Source organism: Penaeus vannamei, chromosome 13 (genome assembly GCF_042767895.1).
Source record: "Penaeus vannamei isolate JL-2024 chromosome 13, ASM4276789v1, whole genome shotgun sequence".
In the NCBI taxonomy this organism is placed as follows: domain Eukaryota; kingdom Metazoa; phylum Arthropoda; class Malacostraca; order Decapoda; family Penaeidae; genus Penaeus; species Penaeus vannamei.
In genome coordinates, this window is record NC_091561.1 from 2677628 (window position 1) to 2685127 (window position 7500).

At 45.1% G+C, this 7500-nt stretch overlaps 1 protein-coding gene across 1 annotated transcript in view; it reads left to right on the top strand.

The window, feature by feature from the left end:
- Nucleotides 1-7500, top strand: part of grh (grainy head) — a gene marked incomplete at its 3' end in the record, with an annotated part of 641830 nt that overhangs the window by 242137 nt on the left and 392193 nt on the right.

Here is a 7500-nt window from a genome sequence, read left to right on the forward strand (position 1 = left end):
ACCCTCACCATACCCACCACCACCCTCACCATACCCACCACCACCCTCACCATAAACCATACCCACCACCACACTCACTACACTCCCACCCATACCCCTCACCACCCTCTTCACCATACACCACCACCTGCACCCTCACCACACTCACCATACCCACCACACTCACCATAAACACCATACCCACCACCACCCTCACCATACCCACCACCACCCTCACCATACCCACCACCACCCTCACCATAAACCATACCCACCACCACACTCACCATACCCTCCCAGCGCCCCAAGAGCCGACCCAATTCCCCCCAGACAATAAACGCCACAATAGACGATCGAAGGAAAGTATAGACGCCATAGAATCCGAAATGAAAAGGATTTTATAAAGAGTTCGATCACTTTTATAATCGACAATTATTAAAGTAATGATAATAACTATCCATTGATATTGATAATGATGTAGATAATGCTTATACTGTTTATACTATCTACGCTAACATTAATAATGATGATTGACAAGGATAATGATGATAATAACTGTGGATAAGGAGTTGGATCGCTTGCAGGGGAAGCATTTATAGACTCGCTTGTACTTTTAGTTTATTTATTATTTTATTTACTTTTTGTGCTTTAAGGAGCAATTTGGTCTCGTTTGCAAGGTTACTCTGTGTTTCCTTTTCTATTTCTTCTTCTTTTTTACTTTTTTTCTTTATTTTCTTTTTTTCTTCTTCTTTTTCCTTTTCTATTTCTTCTTCTTTTTTATTTTTCTTCTTTATTTACTTTTATCTTCTTTTTCCTTTTGTTTTCTTCTTTCTTGTTTTCTTTTTTTTTTCTTTTTATTATTCGTCCTCTTCTTCATTTTCTTTATCTTCTCCTTTCTTCTTCTCCGTTTTCTTTATATTCTCCTTTCTTTTTCTCCGTTTTCTTTATCTTCTTTCTTCTTCGTCTTCTTCCTCGATATTTTTTTCCTCTTATTCTTCGCCTCCATCTTCTTGTTCATTTCCTTCTGCTTATTCGTGTTCTTTTCTTCTTCTTCTTCTTTATCCTCTTCTGCTGCTTCTTTTTTATCATCTTTTCTTTTGCTTTACCGACATTTTCTTCTTAAGGGAGGGGGGAGAGGGGGATGGGGGAGGCAAAGGGAGGGGAAGAGGGGGTAGGGGCTTGGGGTAGCGTGGGGAGAGGGGGGCAGAAGGTAGTGGGGGAGGGGAGGGAGAGCAGAGGGAGGGGGGTAGAAGAGAGGTGGTGGGGGGATAGAAGGGAGGGGGTAGAAAGGTAGGAGGTAGTGGGGGGAGAAGTAGAGGGAGGGGGAGGAAAAGGGAAAGGGGAGCAGAGGGGAGGGAGGGTAAAAGAGGAGGCAGTGAGGGGGAGAGTAGAGGGGAGGGGGGTAGGAGAGGAGGTAGTGGGGGGAGTAGAGGGAGGGGAGAAAAGGGGGAATGGGAAAGGGGAGCAGAGGGGAGGGGTAGAAGGTAGGAGGTAGTGGGGGGGAGAAGGGAGGGGGGAGCAAAGGGGATGGGGAAAGGGGAGCAGAGGGGAGGCAGAGGGAGGGAAAGGCGAGCAGAAGTGAGGGGAAAAGGCGAGCAGAGGGGAGGGGGGTAGAAGGGAGGGGGGTAGGAGAGGAGGTAGTAGGGGGGAGTAGAGGGGAGGGGGAGCAGAGGGGAGGGGAAGAGGGTGTTGTTAAGGGAGCCATAAATCAATGGCCCCTTTCATCAAACATGTCTTTAACGACCTCATTACTCAAACGAGGATCGCCAACTTGCCCTTTGTAGGATCGGATCCCTTTCAATAGGGTTTTGGAAACCTTTTAGAGTCTCTTATGATTTTCCTTCTCATAGAGGATTGAAGCTCTTGTAAACTTGCTTTTATTTTCTGTTAAAAAAAGTACCACTTTTTCCCCCTCTCCTTCGAAGAGGATTTTGATAAAATTAATTGCCTTTGAAGTATGTATGATTAAAAGTTATAATTTTAGTGGTAGGATATATTAGTTCCCATTTATACTGTACTAGAATAGGAATTAATGATGAAACTCGTATGTATGATATTACAGATGGTATAAATGAAAACAGGTTATAAATAAATAAATTAAAAAAAAATATATATATATATATATTAATTGCTCTAGAATAGGAATTAATGGTAAAACTTGTATGTATAATATTACAGATGGTATAAATGAAAACAGGATATAAAAAAACTATATTAATTGCAACTATGATGATGTTAATTATGATAAATTAATGATAGTGAACTCGTGATATAAAAGAAGGTGCAAACCAAAATTTATAATTAATATTAATAATTCTAATGATGATAATGATAAAAAAAATGATTGTAATGAAAGCTTCAACATCAAGAATAATGCCCCAATTATGCTTAAAGTGATATTCATGATGACAAAAGAAATATTATTGATAATGATAATAAAGACTCTCTGTCTCTGTCTGTCTGTCTGTCTCTCTCTCTCTCTCTCTCTCTCTCTCTCTCTCTTTCTCTCTCTGTCTCTGTCTCTGTCTCTCTCTCTCTCTCTCTCTCTCTCTCTCTCTCTCTCTCTCTCTCCCTCTCCCTCTCCCTCTCTCTCTCTCCCTCTCCCTCTCCCTCTCCCTCTCTCTCTCTCACCCCCCCTTTATCGCCTTTCAAAAATGCTTTTCCTCTCGTCTTTATATGTTCTTCTTTCTCCTGTTTTCCTTTCTTTTTTTTCTGTACACTATTCCATCATTTCCCTTCCTCTTTTTCTTCTACTCGCTTAGTTATTGCATTTTCTTTTTATTCTCTCCTTCCTTTTCTATTTCCACCCTTTCTTCGTATCTCGATTTCCCCCTTCTGTCTTAGTCTGTTCTCTCTCCCTTTCTTTAGCCTCACCTCCTTCTTTCCTCTCTTCCCTCATCCTTTCCTTCTCTCCCCCCTCCTTCCCTCACCCCTTCCCTTCCTCCTCCCTCCTCAACCCCTTTCCTCCTTCTTCCTCTCCTCCCTTCTCATTTTCCTCCCTCCCTCTCTTCCTCCTCCTTCTCCTCCCTCCCTTTCTCCTTCCTCCCTCCTCCTCCCTATCCCTTTCCTTCTTCCTCCCTCCTCCTCCCCTACCCATTCCCTCCTTCCTCCCTCTCTTCTTCCCCCTTTCCCTCCTCCCCTCCCTTCCCTTCTCTTCTTCCTCCTCCTTCTCTTCCCCTCCCTCCATTCCACCCCTCCCTCCCTCTTTCCCTATCCCCCCTACCCTTCCCTCCTACCCCTCCGCCCTTGGGAAAACAACCCTTTGTGGTGAGGGAGGGAAACGCCATTGAAAAGCTTTGAAAGGGAGGAAGGGAGCAAGGGAGGACAAGAAAGCTTTGAAAGGGAGGAAGGGAGAACAAGGAACCTTCGAAATGCAGGAAGGGAGCAAGGGAAGGACAAGAAAGCTTCGAAAGGGAGAAAGGGAAGGACAAGAAATCTTTGAAAGGGAGGAAGGGAGGACAAGAAAGCTTCGAAATGCAGGAAGGGAGGAAGGGAAGGACAAGAAAGCTTTGAAAGGGAGGAAGGGAGCAAGGGAGGACAAGAAAGCTTTGAAAGGGAGGAAGGGAGAACAAGAAAGCTTAGAAAGGGAGGAAGGGAGAACAAGAAAGCTTTGAAAGGGAGGAAGGGAGCAAGAGAGGGCAAGAAAGCTTCGAAAGGGAGGAAGGGAGAACAAGAAAGCTTCGAAAGGGAGGAAGGGAGAACAAGAAAGCTTCAAAAGGGAGGAAGGGAGAACAAGAAAGCTTCAAAAGGGAGGAAGGGAGGACAAGAAAGCTTCAAAAGGGAGGAAGGGAGGACATATCACAGCAAAAAGAATATCCACTGTAAGAAATAGAATTGAAACTAAATCTTTAACATCTTTAAATCTATTATCATTATCACTGTTATTTTCATTATCGTTATTATCATGATCATTATTTCTATTATTATTATAGTTATTATTGTTACTATTATTATCATCATTACCATCATCATTTATATTATCACTACCATCATCATAATAAATCACAGTTCTTACGATAGCATTTGCAATCCTGCTTGTTGGGAAGCAAAGAGAGAGAGAGAGAGAGAGAGAGAGAGAGAGAGAGAGAGAGAGAGAGAGAGAGAGAGAGAGAGAGAGAGAGAGAGAGAGAGAGAGAGACAGACAGACAGACAGACAGAGAGACAGAGACAGACACAGAGACAAAGACAGAGAGAGCGAGCGAGCGAGAGAGAGAGAGAGAGAGAGAGAGAGAGAGAGAGAGAGAGAGAGAGACAGAGACAGGGAGACAGAGAGAGAGAGAGAGAGAGAGAGAGAGAGAGAGAGACAGAGACAGAGACAGAGAGAGACAGAGACAGAGAGAGAGAGAGACAGACAGACAGACAGAGACAGACAGAGAGCGAAAGACAGAGAGACAGAGACAGAGACAGAAAGAGACAGAGAGGCAGAGACAGAGACAGAGACAGAAAGAGCGAGAGACAGAAAGAGACAGAGACAGAGACAGAGACAGAAAGAGCGAGAGACAGAAAGAGACAGAGACAGAGAGAGACAGAGACAGAGAGACAGAGACAGAGACAGAGACAGAAAGAGCGAGAGACAGAAAGAGACAGAGACAGAGACAGAGACAGAGACAGAAAGAGCGAGAGACAGAAAGAGACAGAGACAGAGACGGAGACAGAGACAGAAAGAGCGAGAGACAGAAAGAGACAGAGACAGCCAGAGACAGAGAGAGACAGAGAGACAGAGACAGAAGTCCAGTCCGAAAAATCCTCACCTTCTAATCTTTCTTTTCACTTTGCAGGTAAGCAGCGAGAGAGTGACTCAGGGGATCGTTAAGAATCGTGCACCGGCGCCCGGCAGGAGGGAACCACCGCCAGAAGGGCCACTTCCCCTCGACTTCTCCACGGTAGCGTCGCCCTTACGTACTCGCGCGGGGGTGCAGAGAGGGGTATTGTCATGGTGGTTAATGTTCGTGTTGACGATGACGACGATCGAGTGAAATACCGGCCATTATATTCATAGAGGGGGTGGGAGGGTGGGGGTGGGGTGGTGTGGGATGGGGTGGGGGTGTGGGGTGGGGAGGGGGGGGAGGAGACGCGTGCTGGCTTGCCCACGCTGATGAAGGCACGCTCGCGCACTCACAAGCACGTATATATTTATGTGATTGTGTGTATGTATGATGTATACATAAGCGTGTCTTTATATATATATATATATATATATATATATATATATATATATATATATATATATATATATATGTATATATATATATATATATATATATATATATATGATAATAATAATAATAATTAGATAAATAGATAAATAGATAAATGTATATATACATATATGAATGGAAAAAAAACACTATACAGTATTGATATTATGGTAGAAAAAAAACACAATAAATCTAGTCTGTGCATTGTGGGTTTTTCTACCATATATATATATATATATATATATATATATATATATATATATATATATATATATATATATATATATATATATATATATTTATATATATATATGTATATATATTCTTAATAAAAGTAATATATACGCGTGTATGTATAAAAAGCGTACAGATAGCAGTACAATCTCAGCAGCAACGATATTTACACGTGCAATATAACATCAGCAGCAACACATCAACAAGATAAGAACCGAATTTCTCACCCAAAGACGTTCCCAAGAAGGCGTTTCCGGCGGGGGGGGGGGGGGGGGGAGCGGCTACCACACGCGGCGCCGTCGGACCTGTCACAGGGCCTATTATCATCCAGCGCCTTCGAGTGACCCCGACAGCCGAGAGGTGTGGTCAGACAGCTGCACCGGGGGAAGAAGGGACAGCCGAGAGAGGTAGTCAGACAGCTGCACCGGGGGAAGAAGGGACAGCCGAGAGAGGTAGTCAGACAGCTGCACCGAGGGAAGAAGGGACAGCCGAGAGGTGTAGTCAGACAGCTGCACCGAGGGAAGAAGGGACAGCCGAGAGGTGTAGTCAGACAGCTGCACCGAGGGAAGAAGGGACAGCCGAGAGAGGTAGTCAGACAGCTGCACCGAGGGAAGAAGGGACAGCCGAGAGGTGTAGTCAGACAGCTGCACCGGGGGAAGAAGGGACAGCCGAGAGGTGTAGTCAGACAGCTGCACCGGGGGAAGAAGGGACAGCCGAGAGGTGTAGTCAGACAGCTGCACCGGGGGAAGAAGGGACAGCCGAGAGGTGCAGTCAGACAGCTGCACCGCGGGAAGAAGAAGGCGAGCGTCTGAACCACTTCTTGAAAGCAGTCTCGCCTTTAGCTCCACCTCGACGCCGTGGCACTATTAAGGCCCTTATTGACGCGTGAGCTTTATGAATGCAAATGAGAGACGAAGCCCGCAAGCATAAGACACACGCAGACGTCAAGGAATCTGTCGACGGCTTGACACTTTGTTGCCTCCGCGAAGCCACCCGCAGACCCGGCAAATTGGTTATTCAGAAGGCTTCCACTTCGAGACGTAAGTAAGTACAGAAGGTCAGGGCTTGAGGTTTCGTTTGAGCGAGAGAGAGGAGAGCCAAAAAAGGAATGTATCTTTACTCTATATAAGATACAGACGTCCGTTCGTCAATTTAATTACAAAAAAAAAAGAAAAAAAAAAGCTTTCTCTAGCCCAAAGACCTTTTTTTATGAGGCAGACGACCTGCGGAAAATAACTATTGAATTATCCTCATAATGTCAATCTTTCGGTGAGCTGACCCAGGCCCGACCCCAGTAAATACACAGATACAGATACACAGAAATGGATACACATTTGTCTATCTACCTTTAAGACATACATCTATCTATCTATCCGTTTAAAAATTCTACCATGTTATTATTGCTTTCTATATGTTTCGACACAGCTTATCAAAGTACCTTCATTATTTCATGTCATTGTCAAATACCTAGCAACAGAAAATGAACCTGTTTGGAGTACTTCATGTCACTGATTAGCCGTGACCTGCAGGAGGTAGATACACACATCTAGATTGATAGACATCCATTTTTCCTGCTTTTATGGATGCCTTATGTACGAATATTCATAGTCGGGCCTTACACAATCTTAATTAACAAATCTATAGTGTACAGTCTACTCCGCTATCACAACTTCAGTGACATGTCGGAGGGAGGATTCGCATATGCAGGCCAAAGAGAATTCTTGTTTCTCTCTCTCTCTCTCTCTCTCTCTCTCTCTCTCTCTCTCTCTCTCTCTCTCTCTCTCTCTCTCTCTCTCCCTTTCCCTCTCTCTCCCTCCTTCTCTCTCTCCCTCCCTCCCTCCCTCTCCTCCCTCCTCCCTCCATCCCTCCCCCTCCCCTCCCTCCCTCCTCCCCCTCCCTCCCTCTCCCTCTCCCTCCCTCCTCCTTCCTCTCGCTCCTCTTCCTCCCTCCCTCCCTCCCTCCCTCCCTACCCTCTCCTCCTCTCTCCCTCTCCCTTCTCCCTCTCCCTCCTCTCCCTCTCCTCCCTCCCCCTCCCCTCTCCCTTCCCTCCCTCTCCCTCTCCCTCCCTTCCCTCCCTCTCCCTCTCCCT